General features: G+C 38.4%; 1 protein-coding gene and 1 long non-coding RNA gene across 41 annotated transcripts in view; both read left to right on the top strand.

Moving 5' to 3' along the window:
* The window catches only part of NRXN3 (neurexin 3), a 1717425-nt gene that overhangs the window by 934676 nt on the left and 761864 nt on the right, over positions 1 to 20885 (top strand). The gene's annotated exons all lie outside the window — the stretch shown is intronic.
* LOC103886381 overlaps positions 12921 to 20885 on the top strand; it is a 106200-nt gene continuing 98235 nt past the window's right edge. The window contains exon 1 of the long non-coding RNA XR_004185380.1: positions 12921 to 19732. This is a non-coding gene — a long non-coding RNA (uncharacterized LOC103886381). The remainder of the gene's footprint in view (positions 19733 to 20885) is intronic.

Genomic DNA, 20885 nt, shown 5'->3' with positions numbered 1-20885 from the left:
GTGGAAGCCATTGTCATTTTCAATCTAATCTTGAAAGTGACATCCTGTCACCTCTGCTGTAGTCTATTCATTACTTAGAAGTGAGTCAATAAGTCTAGGACAATTAAAGGGGGGAATAATACAAGGGTATGAATACCAGGAGGCTGGGACAATTGGGGGCCACCTTATAGACTGCCTTATACGGTGTAAATAGCATCAAATAGACATTAGAATGCCCATATTGCTGGGTCTGCTGAGATGGCGTGTAAAAAGTACTATCACAGGACTTGTCACAGAGTAGAGAAGCATTGCATTTATTTCTTGCCACCCCCAGCACCGTTGCCTGGTGCATTGTGGGCACTCAAGTACCTACATGCCCATGAAATTGTGTCTAGTTTATTAAAAACAGAGAGTCTCTCTGTTCCAAAAGAGATTAATGTTTGGTGTTATCCTTTCTGGACATTTTCTTCCTATGTTTCATTTCTCCAGTTATCATCAAGGGAATGGATTTAAGTCTGAAATAAAATCACTCAAAAAGAAAGAATAGCTGAAGCAGACCTAGAATTACCTTGGTTGAATTATCTTCTTAAACACAATTAGAAGTTTATTCTTTAGGTCAGGAATGCTGTTGCCAATCTTCCACAGCAGGTGATAAGAATTAAATTCCCTCATGACCTAGGAAACATTCTCTCTGCTAATCTGGTTTCACCTGGAGGTTCAATAAATAGAAGCGAAAGCTCACAGTGTGTTTAGTCTTAACCACATAGCCCGAGGCACTGGGGAAGTATCCACATGATGTTTGCTGTCTATGAACCTGGAAAGCAATGTGTTTCTAGTTTTCCCTTTTTTTCCTCTTCTTTTCCTATTTCATCTGAATTCTTCTGTAGTTAAATTATTGCTCTCTCTCCCTACAGAATATAATAAATTAGTATCCTTGTTAATTCTATTATCAAAGATATTTATTAGGCTTTTTGGCTTCCACATGGGACTTTTCAAAAACAGTGCTTCATATGATCCCTGACCTTTATGGCAATTATAAAGAGAGATCACAAATGAGTAAAGTTGAAAATTAAACTATAACTGAAATGAAATATCCTATAGGATTAAACCTATCAGTTGTATTGCAGATCAGCCCCTTATAATTGGTGATGTGATATGAGATGTTTTATATAACTATAATATATAGGCCATAAACTATTATACCAGTCTGTGGTATAATATTGCACCTTAGGGTAGAATTTGCTCCATTTACATTATATTCAGGCAAAAAAAAAAAAAAAAGATGAAAACATCTGTCAGAGACAGTATAGCCCTATTGATCAGGGATATAAAAGTAAGGTTTACCAAGGCTGAGAAAAGAGGCTTTCCATTTTATTTCAGTTGTTTTATAGACAAGTTTCTAGTTTGAGGGAGCTATTTAGAAATGTATGTAGCCTTATGTAGAAATTCCAATAAAGCTTTCAAAAAAATAAAGCTGATATTTATATTGGTAGAAATGGCAAGAAAATGAGTCTAAAAGATTTTCCCTTCTGATGTGATTTTGTTGTTGTTGTTCAGAATGACACTTGAAAGATGCCTAGGATTTCTACTGCTGCTCTTAGAATCACAGGATCTGAGGGTAAAATCAGACTTTAGAGGTCATTAAGTTCAACCAGCCATAAAGGTCTTTTTGTCAAACTTATGACCATTCAAGGTACTTTAGTGTCAAAGTAACTCACAAGATAAAATAAATCACTCACATGTTAACCCATAGGAGGTTAAACTTTTGACAGCAGATCTGTGGTGGCAGATACCACGTTTTCTACTGTCCTATTGGAAATGAGTGTTAGAGACCCATTTCCACTACAAATACTGCCTAGTGGCTGACTTACATGGTAAAAATCCATCCAACCTTGCTCTGCATACATTCCAGAACTCGAATGCAAAATGATGCCTAAACCATTTTAACTCTATCCATGCATGAGGATACTAAGTAAGATGAAGCTTGGTTTTTTGATATATACACTTTTTAAACAGGTAGAAGAACAAGAGATGGTAAAATAAGTTATTCGATTTATTGACTATAGTAACAACTTGGCTCCGGTTGTTAATGTTTGTCCCTGCCATGTGATATATAGTTGTGTCAGATTAAAAACCCCCTTGGGTATAATTTTATTTACACCTACACATATATTTCGAAGAGATGAATGACCAATTCTGGGAACAGTTAGAAGTAAAGAATTTGAATTTTCTGTGGCACTGCTACAAGTTAGGTAAGTATCTTCCTCTCTTTGGGCCTCCCTTTTAACACCAATGAAGAGAGGATGTTGTACTAGATGTTCTATAAGCCCCTTCCAGCCCTAACATGCTATTAGCCCATGATTCTTGTGTAGGGATGCCAGGAGACGATGAAAGAGAGAAACTAACTTCTTTTCTGTCACCAGTCTTTATAATTCATGGCATTGTGTGTTTCTCCTTGAGTCAACATTGCTTCTTTTAGTGACACAAGCAAGCTTGAATTCTCCAGCTCCTTAGGAGGCAACTCTGCTATTGCAGAACAAAGATCATTCTCTTCCCAGCACTCTTCTGATTCCTGGTACCTGTATTCAGTTTCATGTTCCCTTTCTTGTTGAGGATGCCATTGCCTATAGAAAGATACTTTAGGTGAATTACCGGGCAAATGTTACCAGTGCAAAGCTAACGGATAAGGGGGACTGGAATCTTGGAATTTGTGTAAATAAATTCATTTGTTTGTGAAACTGCAGACTGATTAGAAAACTGTCATGGTAAAATATTTACTTTAAGCATGTCCTTTTTTCATTTTAAAATAACAACTGGAAAGAAAACATAAATATGTCACTGAAATAATGATTTCTCCATGAAGAAAAAGACATTTAGACAAACCAAAAGGATATATTCTATGGTGTAGTAAATCATTAAATCATTACATTACTATATTAGGTTAATACTTGACAAAACCTTGTAGTGAGATAAACGGTGATATGGAGAATTTAAATCTTCAAATGTGTGTTGTAAGCCCCATTATAGCTGGTTTTTTTTTTTTTTTTCAGCCTTACCTATTATAAAATTTTGTCAGAGATATTCCAAAAAAGAATAATACATGGGTAGTAATGTTTCTGCCTCTTTTACTCTTTGGAAGGCGTGCCAATAGGCAGGTAAAGAGATCAAAAAGAAAAAAGTCGGGCAGGATGTGGTGGCTCACGCCTGTAATCCCAGCACTTTGGGAGGCTGAGGCGGGTGGTTCACAAGGTCAGGAGTTCAAGACCAGTCTGACTAACATATAGAAACCCTGTCTCTACTAAAAATACAAAAATGAGCTGGTCCTGGTGGCACACACCTGTAATCCCAGCTACTAAGGAGGCTGAGGCAGGAGAAACTCTTGTACCTATGAGGCGGAGGTTGTGGTGAGCTGAGATGACACCATTGCACTCCAGTCTGGGAGACAGAGCGAGACTCCGAAAGAGAGAAAGAGAGAGAGAGAGAGAGAGAGAGAGAGAGAGAAAGAGAGAAAGAAAGAAAGAAGGAAAGGAAGGAAGGAAGGAAGGAAGGAAGGAAGGAAGGAAGGAAGGAAGGAAGGAAGGAAGGAAGGAAGGAAGGAAGGAAGGAAGGGAGGAAGGGAAAGAAAAGAAAGAAAAAGTCAAACTAGATCACCATTTACTTAACAGGTAGCTGTTAGTGTATTAAGAGCATTATGCCATTCAATCTGATTAAACCACCTGAAGGAATAGTGGACCCTCTACCTGATCAGTCTCACATGAGACTTTCTGGGAGACAGCTGGGGGCAGCCAGAAGCAAGTAGCTAGAGGGATTGTGGTTTTCTTTGTAAGGAAATCTGAAACTGGCCACTTTAAGTGGCCTGGGTTCTACTGAGGTTAAGCCTCTAAAGTGTCCTTGACGCACTCAACTTCAAAGCAAATTCAATTTGATCTCTTGCCTAATAATAAACACTGGGCAGAAGCAGACATAGAAGGATTTGAAAAATGGTTTTAAAAGATCAAAGAGATCTAAATAAACTATTTTATTTGAACTAGAGTTACCAAGTAGAGTAGATCGTTTTACCACAGATGGAGACTCTTTGAGAAGGAGTTAAAATTTGTGGGAGATCCCCCAAATAATGGCAGTTCCCATGCACACCACTTTTTCCCCAGAGCATGTATGGGGGATATATACCATTTTCTCACCTCCTTTTCCACTTCTCATTATTGTTAGGTCTCTAGATAGTTCACTTAACTTCTGTCTCCTTTGTCGTTATCTGTTTTAGATACCTCACCAGCTTCCTTTGCTTTCTTTCACCATATCATAGTGGTAATTTTCTCAATTCCTATATCCTACAAGAGCTTGATGAATAAAAAGAAGGAAGCCAGTGACAATTATTTTATTCAAGGCTCCAAAACAGAGTTTTGCCAAATGCTTGTCCTGCTCCTCCTCCGTGTGCCTGCCATGGTCTTTGTTTTGTTTTGCCTCTTTTTCCTTTGGCAATTACCCCAACTACAGCTGGAATTTCCTGATTGATGAAGATTTAGTGGGTCAAACACAGTCAGTTGCCTTTTGGCCAGAAGGAAATACATATTATATAATCTGGTGGTTTATCTTCTTATCCCCCCCCATCAACTTTTTTTTTGGTTTTGGTTTTTGAGTCTCTGCTTCCCTTCTCCATCCTCTAAGCAAAAGCATAACGAGAAAGTCTTTTAGCATTTAGTAGATACAAGCCTAGCATTGTGCTAAGTATTTTGCATCTATTATCTCATTAACTCTTCAGAACCATCAATGAAGTTGGTTCCTTTATCATCCTCATTTTGTAGATAATACAATTGAGATCCAGTGGAACTATAGTTAGCAAGTGTGAGTGCACAGACTAAAACCAAATGAATGACTTGAGATCCCAAGTGGTTAATAATGCTTTTTGCTGAATACTTTCCTAATCTGTGCCTGGCACTGCACCAGTTAATGAAAACAGAATGATAAAAGATATGATGTGTCTAGCTGGGAGTGGTGGCTTACACCTGTAATCCCAGCTCTTTGGGAGGCCGAGGCGGGCGGATCGTGAGGTCAGGAGACCAAGACCATTCTGACCAACATGGAGAAACCCCGTCTCTACTAAAATACAAAAAATTAGCCAGATGTGGTGGCATGCGCCTGTAGTACCAGCTACTCACGAGGCTGAGGCAGAGGAATCACTTGAACCCCGCCCGGAGGCAGAGGTTGCAGTGAGCCAGGATCATGCCGCTGCACTCCAGCCTGGGCGATAGAGCAAGACTGCATCTCAAAAAAAAATAATAATAATAATAAAATGATATGATGTGTCCAAGCTCTTCGTCTAATGAAGGAGACAGATGTCAAAAAGATAAATTAGTATACGGTACAAAAATGCTTTTACAGAGGTATGAGCAATGTTGTAATGCAGACAAAAATGAGAAAGAAGACATCCATTTTCCTCATAGTAAACCAAGAATGATCTAAAATACTCCATGTTTGTTAAACAGCAAGATTTTTGTGGTTACTATTAGGCACTATGGTATGCCTCCCTGGGTTGTTGATACCAATGCCATATGGATAGCACAAATAGTTTGAAAACACATGAGGACAAAACAGTCTCCCAGTCTCCCAAATAATAGATCTAAAGAATTCTCTGGATTTGAATTTAACGTTCAACAGAGGGGAAGACATGTATAAACATACATATATTTTCATACATATGTATATACATATGTACACATAAATATATACATACATAAATATATCCATTTAAAACATATACAAAACTACCTATACATATATACAGCTATATATCACGTGTTTCAAGAATCTGTCTTCTACTAGCATCTTCGTGTACAGTATAATTTAGGTGTTTAATAAATTTATTTGACAGAGCACCCCTAAACCTTTTATATACACAACTCATCAGATGGAAGTAATATATAAAGGAAAGGCACTGGCTTCATTCTTCTATTTTTAAAAAGGAGTGAAAATCCAAACTCCTGTGTATGCAAACTAATTGTGTGTGTGTGTGTGTGTGTGTGTGTATAGACACAGCACCATTTTTGGTGAGGATGGAACAGGGGCTCTCAAAAGAAGGAGTTCTCAGAATCATGGCACCAAAAAGTTGTGAGTTTGCAATAATCGGAGTCATGGCGAGCATCATGACAATTTAGAACTAAAAGAGATGTTACAGATTATTTCCAGTCTGAGTCCCTGCCACACATGAGAAACTAAGGCCAAGAAGTGTTAAATGGCTTGACCACAAAACAATCAGTGGAACCATATGTACAGCTTCTGTCTTCCAAATGAGTTCTTTTTCCACCTTATCATGCACTTGACATCAGGCATGATCACTGGAAATCTTTCTAACATAGACTAGTTGGAGGGACATCCAAGCAAAACAAGTTGCATACATGTCATTAAAAACTTTAAAAAATTCAGATTTACTTCTGGCAAATGCATTCAGGAATTCAAACTCAGATAATTAAATTAATTTCTTAATATTCAAATAAAGACCAGATACACATTGGCATTGCCTCTTGTATATTCAGAGTACCAGATGAATGGCATTTTTCTCTAGGGGGACAGGATTGCTACACTACACCATTGCCATTTGCATTCACAACACAGGAAGGCAGAAAAGACATTGATACAACATTTTTTCTGCCTCCTTCATTTTTAAATGGACGGTGACATGCTTCACAGCAGCATCTCCAAGCAAAAGATGACAAATTCCCATTTATTTTCCATCAGTGGCACTGTATGAGATGTTGTACTAAGTCTAAGCTTGATGTTCCTGAGGCACAGAAGTGTTCTTTGTTTTTTGTTTTTCCTGCAGCACATAGTATTCCTGTAAAAATAACCATTCCATTGCCAGTCATTCTGTCAGGTGTATTGGCAGAGTGGAGAAGACTTATTTGATTTCACTAAAGCTATTAGTCTGAAATTCTGATCTGTAAATCTGGATGGGGAACCACACAAGAGAAAGGATGCCTGCCAGAAGCAATGGATCTTGTACATTCTCAAAAACAAAGGTCAGATAAAAACACTGGATTGAAAATAGAGCCCTAGAAATGAAGCAAGAAGGAAGGAAACTTATATTGAGCGTTTGTAATGTTCCAGGCATTCTGCTAGGCTGTTTACATTATTTACTTGAAACCGTCAACTGGCTTTATCTTTTTCTTCTTTTTTCCACCATCACTGGTGTGTGCGTGCATGTGGGGGACCCAGGGAATGGAGACTACAACATAAAAAATGGTTTTGCTGTTATCGTTGTCATTTTTTCCTATGTAAAAATAGGATAATGTGACTTTTGCTATTGATAGATGTTTCTTCAAGATCCCAGTAGAGTATTTTGTGACTGGAAAATTTCTAGAAACTTGAAGGCAAAAATAAGTGAAACTGTAGAGAAGTGTAGAAAAGGCATTAGGGGTTTTACATAAAACAGTTTTTATTAAATCTCCTTTAGAAGGGAAAATTATAACTATCTCAGCTAAGTTTTGTTATGATATGAATGATAGTGACTCCTAAAAGGATAGCATGGGAAAGTTTTTTGTTTGTTTGTTTGTTTTTGAGACAGGATCTTGCTCTGTCACCCAGGCTGGGGTACAGTGGCAGGATCACAGCCTACTGAGCCTCGACCACCACCCCCAAGCTCAAGCGATCCTCCCACCTCAGCCTCCTGAGGAGCTGAGACTACAGGTCTGTACCACCATGCCTGGTTAATTTTTTTTTTTTTTTTTTGTAGAGATTGGGGTCTCTATGTTGCCCAGGCTGGTCTCAAACTCCTGGCCTTAAGTGTTCCTCATGCCTCAGCCTCCTAAAATGTTGGGATTGTAGATGTGAGTCACTGCATCTGGCCAGCAAGGAAGTTTTGAGGAGTGATGGAAATGTTCTATATCCTAATTGTGGTGATGGTTACATAAATCTATACATGTGTTAAAATTCATAGAACTATACACCAAAAGGAAAAGGAACCCTTCAATTTCACTGCATGATAATTTGCAAAAATAAAATTTCAAGAATTTCAATAATAATATGTTGGCCTATGTCTAACAAAACTGATATTATTTAAAAATATTGCCAACTGACTATCATTAAAACTTAATAAATAATAAAAAAAGTACTGTCACTCCTCACATGAGATAAAATTGTCATCTTTACATTTATTTCTTAAAATTATTCTTTCCTGGCATCTGTAATCATCTATGGCTACTTCATTGCCTATGCCTCTCTGCTGTTTGGAAATTCAGGAAATAGAAGGCATTTTGGGATTCAGGGTGATAGGTAAAAGCCCCTATTGTACCTTCAAATAGGTCAAATGTGGTGACTTTGGTTGATTCTTATTTTTGTTATTTCTCCAGTCATCAATCGTATTGATTTTTTTTGAACAAAGGTCAAGCACATGTTTGTAGGTGACACCAATTGCTTCAGAGAGTTTTTCCCTTCTCCTTACTGTTCTGATTTAAACCCCTTGTGGCATTTTCTACTGCATGGATAGTGATAAATGGGGTTGATAGTGACATAGAAATGAACTTAGAAGTAAGTTTATAGCACTGTTGGGGACCATCTGTTAATGTAAATGTTTAAGGTAAAATGCATTAAGGCTTAAGAGCTGACGAGACGTTTTATTTGCCTCCTGCTTTGGGGATTATGCCTGGGACCTACTTGAGTCTAGAGGATTCCTGGTTAAACTTGGGAAACCTGGTTTCCTCCTTTATCTGCAGCTATTCATTTTCTGGGATGGAATCCTAAGCACTTATTTGAATTGTGTTGTCGAAGTCACTGGGTTATACAGTAAAAATAAGGAGTCACGTTGATTTTTGTTGGAAGTTTTAAAGTGTGTAAATTAAATACATTTATATGGCTAATAGTCATTTATGATAACCTATTGTTAAATAGTTGTTTAATTTGTTGTCTTCAGTATTTAACAGTTAAACACTATCTCTTAAGACTATCAATGTCAATCAAGATAACAGTTCATTTATTTCACAGATTACTTTGATTAAAATCACTATTAAAGCTATTTGAATTATATTGTAATTTTCTGGTGATGTCATAATAAAACAGTTTTTGAATGTGCCCATTTTATTTTTAACCCTTGAAGGCTTATTACTGGAGAAGAAATTGAAGTAACATATTTTTACTGTTAATGGGAAAATGGTCTTCTTCAAAAAGGAAAAATCAAATTTGCCTCCTAGACAAAAATCAATAATTTTCATTTCTAGTATAAACTTAGTAGTTTAATGAGTTGGGCTTATGGAATGGATTTTTTAGACCACATCAGACTTACCCAAGGGAAAGGAAGCCCAGAAAATAGGGAACAATACGGAGAATCAGATGGTGAGAAGAAATAAGGAGAGAGAGGGAAAAAGTGTGAACACAAGACTGTTGAAGACACTTTTCCAGAAAGGATTCATATTGGAGGTTTCTTTTCTAGGAGCTTCTGAGTATGATGAGGAAAAAGAAGTGATTAAAATTTGAATGGTTTCCTTATGGGTGGATAAAACTACCCGTTCAGCTGGAATGATTCTGATGACCTTGCCTCTGAAGCTTATCCTTTGAGATCAGCAAAAAAGTTCATGTTCTCATCTCTCATTTGAGCTGGAGTTGATTGATGCATAATTAAGATCCCTAAGGAACAGGTGTAAAAGCTGCAGAGCTTTAAGATTCATCCATTTCTCTCGACCTTTTAAAGACCAGTCTCATGATTCTAATACTATAAACACTTGGTGGCTTGGTATTGGGGGCAGAGAACTTCCGGTAGGATGACATGAGATAGGATGTCATCATTCCACAAGGAATAAATTCTTGGATGAAATTCTACAGGTCATTTAGCCCGTCTCCTGTATTGCCCAGGGTAGGGAGCTGGGCACTCCTGAGGCAAAGTCATTTTCTCAAGGCTGCGTATCTGGTTAGAGGCAGAGGTAGGAAGGAAACCCAAATCTTTCTGTTTTTAGACAATTTTCCTCTCTACTAGGCCATCCCTCTGTTTAACTTGGGATCTTAAGCTTCCTTTGTAATTGCTTAAGAGTAGGTTTTAATCTTCCTACTGTATACTCTAGAAACTATATGCTGGGGGAAAGCTGAGGGGATAGCATAGAGTAATATCCAATCTTGAATCTTTTCTCTCATTTTAAATTGAGGATGCATATTGTGGAGTTTTAAATTAGCATAGGTAACATAGAGATTATTACTTAGTTGACCACTTTGTACTTGATCTGATGGACATTGCAGAGTCATCACAGATTCTTGAGTTATGAGGTCAGTATTTAATGAAAGGATATGTTGAAGGCTTTTTTCCTTAACTTTCAAGGACCTGTGGGGGTAGTTTCTACTCAATGCTTCTTTTTATTTGCTTTCCTAATAAAACTAATATTTAATTATAATAGTAAAATGAAAGACGTTTGGACTTCTGTGTGAAAAGTCTTATACTTCATCTGTAACTACAAGATGTTAGATGTTCTTCATGGAGATGACAGGCAAAGGTTACTTTTGCAGTTCTATGAAAGTAAAAAGCTTTTAAAAACATTTGCTTGGGAATTGGCAAAAGAAATAGTTCTTTTTTTTTTTGAGCTGAGGTCCTGCACAGCTCGCCCAGGCTGGAGTGCAGTGGCGATCGACTCACTGCAAGCGCCCCTCCCGGGTTCCTCCATTCTCCCGCCTCAGCCTCCGAGTAGCTGGGACAGAAATAGCCACTGCGCCCAGCCCCTAGTTTGTATTTTTAGTAGAGACAGGGTTTCACCATGTGTTAGCAAGGATGGTCTCGATCTCCTGACCTCGTGATCCACCCGCCTCGGCCTCCCAAAGTGCTGGGATTACAGGCTTGAGCCACCGCGCCCGGCCAGAAATAGTTCTTAATTATATAAATTGGCTATAAGAGCTCAGGTGATTATGATAAACACACCTGATAGCAATAACTTAAGATAGCAAGACTGAGCTTTATGGCATACACACCTGAATGTGGTTAGGAGTTCTGAGCTAGGAACCCAGAAGTGGCCAACCCTAAGATCAAAGGAACGTCTGATCCCCTGGCCTGTCTATTGGAACATGGGCCATACAGGGTGTTGAGGCCCCTTTGTTTTGGATTAAATGAAGGTTTCCAAGTGGACGTTGTTAGGAGGAGGGTGCTAAGTGAAACTGAGATGTAAACTGCATGCCTTTTGAAAGTGGTTGTGGTTCTCCTGTTTAGTCTGCTACCTCTGGACTCTCTCCCCTGTATGCAAGCCCCCAGTAAAACCCCAGATCTCATTTGCTGGCTCTGGGTCTCTCCTTCAGCCTCTTGAACATGGTGCCATCCCCTCTGGAGTCAATAGGAGTTCGGCACAACAGACGAGGAAGAGCTATCACCTTACCTGATAAAATCATATTCTGAAGGGGAAAGTATATATTTATAACAACTGGCAAGGCTTATGACTTTGAATGAACAGAGTTCTGCTCTGTGGTAACATAGAACCAACAGTGCCAGGTACGAATAGGGAAAACTTCTTGGTAGTGGTGATACCTAAGTAGAGTCTTGAAGAGGGCATATTTCCTGGTTCAGAGAAGGGAGAACACTCAAGTAGAAAAGTAAAGCAGAAAATATATAACTCTCCATTTTCTCAGGGGGTCTAACTCATTACAGTTCCATTTAACCCAATCAAAACCAATGCTCCCCTTTCCTTCATATCTTTACCACATTCTTTTAAAGAAGCCTATGCACAACTCCTTGAGCAAGAAATATCAGGCAACCACTGCCATCTTAGCTAAAAAAATCTTTTATTTTAGAGAAATTACCTGGAAGAGTCCTCTGGAGACAGAATAAGAAGATGCTTTCAGTTTCACTTGGAGAGAATGTGAGAATTAGTCACCTGCTTGTTTGGGACATAACAACTAGTTGTTTCTGGTTAAAGCAACACCAGTATTCAGATGAGTTGGAGCGACATCTGAATGATTGGAAGTTGCTCAAAGCTAACAATGCTACTTGAAGTAAAAGGATGAACCCCTTCAAGAACAACGCTAAGTTCTCCTTTGCTACATGGAGCGAATTGGGGCATGATAGGCCAGGGAGAAAAGAATCAACAGATCCTTTGCCTACTTCTGCCAAATCTGTTGCAGTGTTTCAGATAAATCACTTGAACTATCTGAGCTTTGAAGTGCTTCAGCTTCCACTCTATAAGAAAAGTTGTTTGAACCTCTGTCTTTCTGCTCACCATCTTACCCTTCTCCTTGAAGATCAGCTTAAAATAAGAGGAGTTGAAGCCCAAGGTGAAATGGGAGGCCTTTACTACCTCCTGCTAACGGTGGTAAACGACTGTGCCTAACTTTGACCTCCTCTAGTTGGCAACATCATTCTAAACTTAGTCAAGACAAAAAAGGATGACAGCAAAGGTTTGAACACTTTTAAGGACCTCCCACTTTTCCCAAAGTTCTTATATATCTATGCATATGTGTATAATATGTTTGAATATTTTATTATAATTATCCTTCTTAAGAAAAACAAAGTTCTTGGATTTTCCCTTTGACTTGAGCTTAAGAAGTCTCTTAATAGTTCCCCAGATGTAGTACCTGTGGAAGGGAAGGATTAGAATATACTCAAAGTTTGTGTAAAAAAGAAGGTAGTCATTTAAATGTGTAAACATGTAAACACTTATTTTTTACTGTGTTGGCTTTGCTGTTCTTTAATTTCTTTGTTGTATCAGTCCTTTTTATGTCATGTTGAAAATGTGCCTTCCTGGTTAAAAGGCTGGATATTTGGAAACAAGGGAGTTTGAATCACTGCACAGCTATTTAATTTTAAAAGACACTTTTTTTCTAACCTATATAATTTTTTGAGAGGAGTCTCTGCCTCTGTCGCCTGGGTTGAGTGCAGTGGCCGGATCTCAGCTCACTGCAAAGCTCCAAGCCCTGGTTTACTCCATTCTCTGCCTCAGCCTCCGGTAGCTATGGACTACAGGCGCCACCTCAGCCTCGCTAGTTTTTTGCATTTTGTAGAGATGGGGTTTCACCGTGTTAGCCAGGATGGTCTCGATCTCCTGACCTCATGATCCACCCGTCTCAGCCTCCCAATAACCTATATAATTCTTCATTGTCCTGGACATGTAGGCTATTTCAGTGAAATTTAGAAAGCAAGGCCATTTCTTACAGCTAAGCCTTTTAATAATAATTATGACACCAACCCCCAAAGACATGGTTTCATGGTTAAAGGATCACTCTCAGGTTTTGGGGGGATAGAGTGTTGGGCAGGAAGCGTCAGAGGAATTCAGCTCCTTCTTGAGCTTCTTGTGTTTTATAATCCTCCTTATTTCCCACCTGTTTTGTCTCAGAGGGGATTAGTCAATAGAGCTGCTGCTGTTCGCAAAGCCATGCAGGTAAGAGATATGTACCCCTTGCCTCAGAGTCTTAGTAAACTTATAGAGAAAATATGATTTGATTGCCTAACAATATATTTATCATTTACATACCAAATAAGTGAAACTTAAAGAAAAACTGCTTTGAGCTCCCAAGAATGCTGGTTGATAGCAAACAAGGAAGGTGCTTTGGTAAGAAGGTTGTTTGCTTTGAGCTTCTGTGGATGACAAGAAATCAAGTAATCAAAGAGGAGGAATAAAAACATAGTTGAGAACGGAACAGTCAGAGGCATGTGGGCAACTATCTCTTCAGATAGGAATTTTATCTTCCTTCCTTGTTCAACAGTTATTTCATACACGAATGAGAAAGGCCAAACATAGTCATGAGCGTTTGCTTTTTACTTTCTGCCTCTTCAGTTTTCAAGAAACACTAAACTCGCACCTAGGAATATTTTGACAAGCTTAGAAACTTTTTCAAAAAATAACTCTTGTATGTGGCAAGATGTTACTAAAATCAGATTTTTTTTTCCCATGGAGACGATGACTGTAGAACTTTTCATTCACACCCTCAAACTCGTGCAGAGAGCAGCCAAGATCTTTCTTCTTCTGCACATTTTTGGCATCATTCAGTGGACTTGAAAGAAACACAGAAAATTCCATGGAGAAATATCTTAAACTCCAACTCACCTCTTGGCTTCTTTCAGGAATGCTTATTTGAACTGAATCAAGATGATGACTTTTCGTATCTCAATCTGAAGCATAAATAAAGTAGGAATTTTGCATTAGGATTTTTTTTAAAATAATCATAAAACTCATATTCAAGTACTTCCTTGAAGCCTCTAAAATAACACATTTTGGATTTCTATATAGAATCACCTTTCTTTGCTAACATGGATAGGTATTTATATGTCAGTTTTATAGAGGACTGACTATACTGTAACTTTGGAAACATCATCTCTTTTTAATAATAAGAAATGTTGGCTAAGGGCTTGTCTTTCCTGATTCTAGATTAGCTATGATAATACTCATCCCCTTATGCTTTTAGACTTCTCATTGCTTCCCAGTTAATATAACATGGGGATTATTAAAGTCTCTGTGTATACATGTCTAGATGTGTATAGCATTCGATGAAAATTCCTTAGGCCTTTGGAAATTCTTCCTTTCTCTTTTAGAGAAGAGGATATTATCCTGGCTACCATACATAGCAAGTTATATGCATATAAGATATGTTCCCTTTCGCCATGAAATCAATCTTCCAGTTACACCCTGGGTTTGGTCTTTGTCTTTGCTCATCTTGTTCCTTTGCTTTTCACTTCTCTAATTTTACCCGTCAAGTGATTATGCATCTGTTTTTCACCTTGCCCCACAAACCTCTCTTAGTTGTTTTGTTCTCCCTTCCAAATGCTTCTGTCACCATGGCTTCATCACTGGCCCCACCCCTACCCCATCCTATGCACTGTTCAAAATCTTCATTCCCAGCCATCTAACAACTGTCAGCAGAAGAAAGTCCAACTCTCCAGCCTCTTTAGAAAGCAGACTTTATTCCCCACACTACATAATGCATAGTAAGGGCTCAGTGACACTGAATATGCAGATCACATAATTAAGTCCATAGCACTGCCTGGACATACATGGTATTTGAAGGAAATAAGGCCTGTTGTGGATGTTGACTGAAAATTTCCCAGCATTTACAGCCTAGAAATTTTAATGGAAACATAAAGCCCAAAATTTGGAAATAAAGAAACTAGAGAAAACAGCAGATGCCCTAGAGCATACAAACCCTGTGGCCATGAACAAAAGGGAACTCACAAGGAGGTGTCTGTATTATGAGGGCTTGCACCCAAATTCCTTTTCTGTGAGAAAACAGTACCATATAATCCTTTTGTCTCAGTTAAAAAAAAAAAAAAAAAAAAAAAAGTGGTCCAAAGCAGACAGAATGGAATATGCATTCTTCCTCCTTTACCCCTAAAGCATTCTGTCTTGATCAATTTCATTTTTTGTCAGGTGCGCTAGATGTTATAAAAGCACTTAGCTTATTGCCTGGCACATAGTTGTTTGAAAAACTTTGACCTCAAAAAGGCTGAAGAAAGCTAACAGTACACTATATAAGACCTGGAATGTCAGGATAAGAAATTTGCATTGATATAACGGGTAATGAGAAGCTCTATACCACATTCTTTTTACCTGTATGTAAAATCAAGAGGAGTTAATAAGAATAGTATTTTATTACCAAAATAGAAGTTGCATCTGGCTCAGATTCAGCCTCTGATCCCTCAGGAGGTTTCCCCCCCACCCCTTTCCCTGTTCCTGCTTTCCAGCTGATTTGACAGAAGGACAGAAGGATTAAGAAATCAAGTAGCTTATCTGAGAGGTTCCCCATGGGGCGCTTTGTCCCAGGTGTTCCTGCTAGGAGCTTATATAATCAGGAGCCTTCTGCATGCTGATGGTATTACTGCAAAGGTGATTGTTTAAGTCAGTGGGTGACGGTGTCAGGATAATTACAGCCAGGAGATGTATGATCATAAAGACCTAGTTAGTACCCCAGGAGACCCCAAGACAGGGCTTCTGCCCATACTTTTGCAATCACACATTCTGAAGTAAGGTGGCACCATTTACCAAGTAGGAACAAAAGTGAATGACAGCGAGAACTGTTTGTTCCAGTGCTCTGGGGACAAAAAAAACAATCCACGTTAATCTTTTCTAAAGTGTCTCCTTTTGTTATGTTTATATTTTCGTCGAGGTTCTTTGTTCACTTGGAACTAAGCCAACACAGAATTGAATGTGATTTCTAATGCTCTAGAAAAAAATAATTAAGTTATTAAAAAGGAAATCTAAAGGATGATAAATTAGCTGAATATCTTTCTGTTCATCTATTGTTTTCTATTTTCTCTAACTTAAGGTTGTTTATAATAGACAGTTCTACATCAAACTTGAGATGAAATTAAAGTTGTGAGAGATTTATGATGTGTGGTCCAGTTGTGGCCACCAGTTCTAATATGCAGGGAATATATTTGAAACGGGATCACAGTTGAATATTAGGGTACAGGACTATTCTTTTCAGCAGGACTAATGAGAAGATCAGAGACCTCTCTATTTTTTCACTCCCTGCCTCTTCTTTTGTAATCACATGATTAATACATGCTATTGAAAAAGGTTTCAAAATGTAATGAAGAATATCAAGAAAAACATAGAAGTCCTCTCTGACTATCTCCAACCCTAGTCTCCTCTCAAGTGGGAACCACTGTTAACATTTCCATGTGCAGATGTCAAAAACCATTTGCTTTGACTTTACAAACAGGAACATGCATGCACACACACACACCCTTGCCCAAAATGTTTTAGTTTCCATAAATGGTGTATACAGTCAACATATGTCCTGGATATCTCTCCCTGTCTGTACTTGTAGAAATATATAAGTTCCATTTAAATTCAAAGTCAAATACAGTTTGAAGTTTTGCTGAAGCTTATTTCTTAATGCAGGCTTCTAGATTGTAGTGAATAAGTGACTGAAATTAGCCAGCCAGTTGTTACCACAGCATGATAGCTTGGTTTTATGGCTAAATGAGCCCCTGGAAGGAGTGTGGGGAACTCCCTTCATGCTCCATTGTTCCAGAAGGACTTGCATGGTGAGAGACCCTTGGATCTCCTTCCATCCCAGTTTTATAGTAAAAAGATCAAAGATCTTCCCCAAAGTCTCGCCCAACTGGGTCCCCACCCTGTTATCTTCTGAGGAATCTAACCCTGAGTGCTGCTGGGCTTTGCAGAGCCTAGAGTTGCAGGTTATGAGTGTGTCCAAAGAACCAGAGTATGTCATCTGGATTCACTCACTCCTTCACACATTCATTTATTCATACTCAACAAATATTTATACCATTATTCCTAGGGCAGACAGTGAACATTAAAAATATGAAACAATCATATTTAGTCCGCTCTTTGCCAAAGAACACTACAGATCAAGGAAACGGGCAACTTCAAGAAAGTATGAGTAGTACATTGACCAGCCAAGTGTAGAACCTTCTGTGTCAGACTTGACGGGGTGAGGGAAAACTTCCTGGACAAGAAGACATCTAATTGAAATATGGAAGGATGCTTAGAATCTAGCCAGGTGTGGGGACTTGAAGGGTAAAGCAAGTGCTACCCAGAAAGTGTGAGTAAGTCAGATCTCTTTGGCCTGAAGTCCTCATCAAGGAGTTTAAGCTTTATTCTGCAAGTCACAGGAAACAATTGAGAAATTTTAAGAAGCAAAGGGACCTGATTTGTAAGATTTATACAATGGAGAACAATATGGAAAAGGAAAAAGACACCATTAGGATGCTGCTGTGGTTGCTGGGGTGAGTGACGATGATGGCTTTAACTAGGGGAATGGCCCTGGGACCAGAGAACTGTGCATGTTTTCGTAAGTCATTTCTTGCATTCTGTGAGCAAGCCTGCACAACTGCCTAAGCACCCAAGTTAAGTGTGGCAACTTTAAGAAACAGCATAAACCATGGGTGACATTGCAAAACTGAATGCATGCGGTGCAGAGGTTAGATAAATACGGTTCTGGAGGGATATACATGTGTGCATTCTTTGTTTTGTTTTCAACAGGCGATTGTGCTTGAGGCTGGAGCTTGTTCACCCTATCTTTTGGACTCAGAATATGGTGCCTGGTCTATTTTCTACATGACTGGGCTTTAGTTCAGAACTGACGAGTCATATATCATTCTGATTGATTTTTTTTTTCCTTTTTCTTTTTTTCCCCTTTCAAATAAAGGGATTGAAGGGCTGAAATAGAGATTGCTATGAAACATCAGGGCAATGCAACCCAAATATGCAATTATCAGGAGCCCCCTAAGTCAAGCTCTCCTGTCCTCTCTTGTTTTGTCTACTCAGAGCTGAGATAAAGAAATAAAGGGTTAAATGAGGTCAGTTAGTGGGTAAAGGACAGAGAAAATAGATGAGCTCGGACTGCTCTGATCTCAGTCGGAGAGAAATGGTTAGAAGGGGACATGGCAGAGTTACAGGATTACCAATCAGCGTCCTAAGCAGTGGGGTAGAGCTAACCCCTGAGTTGCCTACCACAGCTTACTTTGCTTCTGAATTCTTGGGTTTGGTTTCATCTATATCCTCTGTTTTAGCCTTCTTTTTAGTGGCACTCCAAAGGCAAGGACCACAAAGTCTAAGCATCCATTTTTATTAAAGCAGAAAGATGAAGATTTAAAATGTGCTTCTGTATGTGTGCATTTTAAAAGCAACCCTTTGTAAGAATGAGTGGATTTAGCAAAATATTTGTGATTAAATCACAATGGAATATGTGCCTCTTACTCCGTCTAAAGTCCCTCGGTTCTACAAAGTTTTTTATTCTCTTTTCAAACCTTATGCAATTGTGACTTCATCTAATTTATTGATACAGTTCTAAGGGATTAGTATCTTCTGACAACAGTCTTTTCAATATATGTGTATTTTTTTTACCTTTGAAGGAACTTGGGACTGTTAGGGTTTTAAAAGAAGTCTGAGTTTTGTTTTTGTTTTTGTTTTTGTTTTTAATGACAGTAAGTACCCATTAAAAAGCTGTAGATTTACATGCCTTGATGATTAGCTCTCTCTTAGACTTCAGCAAGCCTTACTGAATTTCCTCTGGAGATCAAGTATTGAGGGACAAAATACTGGGCTAGAGTTTAAAGCAATAGAGATTTGTTGACAATGTCGATGATTAAAAATGAGGCTTTTTAAACAAGAAATTCCTGCTCATACATTTGACTTCTGAGAGAGAGAGAGAGAAGAGAGTGTGAGAGTGTGTGTGTGTGTGTTTGTGTGTGTGAAATGGGGAAAAATACCAATGCATCAAAATGGACAGGTCATTTTGTTGAATGTAACTGAACTCCTAAGCATTCAGAGATTAGGAGTCGTCATAATTTCTGACTGCCATGCATTATGCTAATGTGGCTGTCCTCTGTTGTATGCTTCTGCTGAGACAGCCACTTTACTCCTGCTTAATTTTCTCCTTAATGGTAGCAGTAGGGACTTTGGTATCTACAGTCAGCTTTTACCAATTTAACTGGCTGCCACTATAGGCTATTATAAATTATTATTCTTATTTAACACTTGAATCTATAATTTCTTTCTTTCCCTCATGTTCTATAAAATGTAGACTTAGGTATAAGTTAGCTATGCTTTTCCCTTCTTATAAATCTAAATCTTTCATTTGCAATGAGCTAAAGTTTTGGATGCTAAACAACTGTAACCCCTGCTCTACAGATTAGAGAGTTATCAAGGAACTTCATTCATTCATTCATTCACACGTGCCTGCCTTCATACATTTATTCATCCCTGAATGCAATAACATATTTACGGAGCACTTACTTTTTTTTTTTTTAACCAGGCAATACTTTAGGTGTTGAAGATAAAATGGTTAACAATATCGATTGGTGGGAAGAAGTACTACCTAGAATGTCTTGAAAATACAGGTGAGATTTGAAGAAAAATAGCTTCTCCATACTGATATTCTCAAAGTAGTTTTTCTCCCTAATTATCTATACACCTCCATTGGAATTCTTGCAAAGGTTAGTTTGCCTTCTGGATTTTGAAAAGTTGTCTTTGATTTTATTACTTTCTCCCTAATGTCCTAGGGAAAATATTTCCTTCCTTCCTACTGATTATTGTTTCCGAATTTGAAAATTACTAGAAACCTATATATGAATATTTTGTTATAAAAATTCTTGTGCATTTGAACAAGCACAGGATTACTTCCTATGCTGGATGCTAGATTCCAGAAATTTTTTGAAATTTTTTACCAGTATCCCAGTTGTGATATTCCCAGTTAGTTGATTGCTTTTTCTGTCTCTTTCTGTTTCTTCCTGAGGCCCCTCCTCCTCCCCTGCCTCTCTCTCTTTTTAAAAATTTTATTATTATTATTATTATTATTATTATTATTATTTTTGTAGAGCCAGAGTCTCCCTCCATCACCCAGGCTGGAGTGCAGTGGCACCATCTTGGCTCACTGCAATCTCCACCTCCCAAGTTCAAGCAATTCTCAGCTGTCTGAGTAGCTGGGATTATAGGCACACGCTGCCAAGACTAGCTAATTTCTTTTGTGTTTTAGTAGAGGTGGGTTTTACTGTGTTGCTAGGCTGGTCTCTAACTCCTGAGCTCAGGCAATCCGTTCGCCTTGGCCTCCCAAAGTGCTAGGAGTACAGGCATGAGCCACCATGTCGGGTCCCAGCTCGCTTTTTTTTTTTTTTTTTTTTTTAATGAGCAATCATAAGTTAGCATCAACTAGCATGCAGGTAATACTTTTCTTATCTTGTTACTTGTGTTCCAGCACTAATAACTATGAGACTGCAGACAGTTTTTAACTTCTCTGAGCCATGGCTCCTTCCCTGTAGAATTATGCAGTACTTCCTGTGAAAATTGAGATAATGTGTAAAAATAAAAAAATTTAAAAAAACCTACCAGCACTATATCAGCCACCATACTTGGCTTTCACCAGCATTCTCTGTGGCCCAATTGCCAGATCTCTGATACTTGTTCCAGACTCCTGGCACCATGTTTCTATTGCTGCTGCCCATATTCCCCTCCCCCAACAGATCCCGATCACCCTTCTTGCTTGAGCCTATTGCT

Source organism: Papio anubis, chromosome 7 (genome assembly GCF_008728515.1).
Source record: "Papio anubis isolate 15944 chromosome 7, Panubis1.0, whole genome shotgun sequence".
Classification (NCBI taxonomy): Eukaryota; Metazoa; Chordata; class Mammalia; order Primates; family Cercopithecidae; genus Papio; species Papio anubis.
The sequence above is the reverse complement of the archived record's forward strand: the minus strand, read 5'-3'. Positions and strand labels throughout refer to the sequence as shown.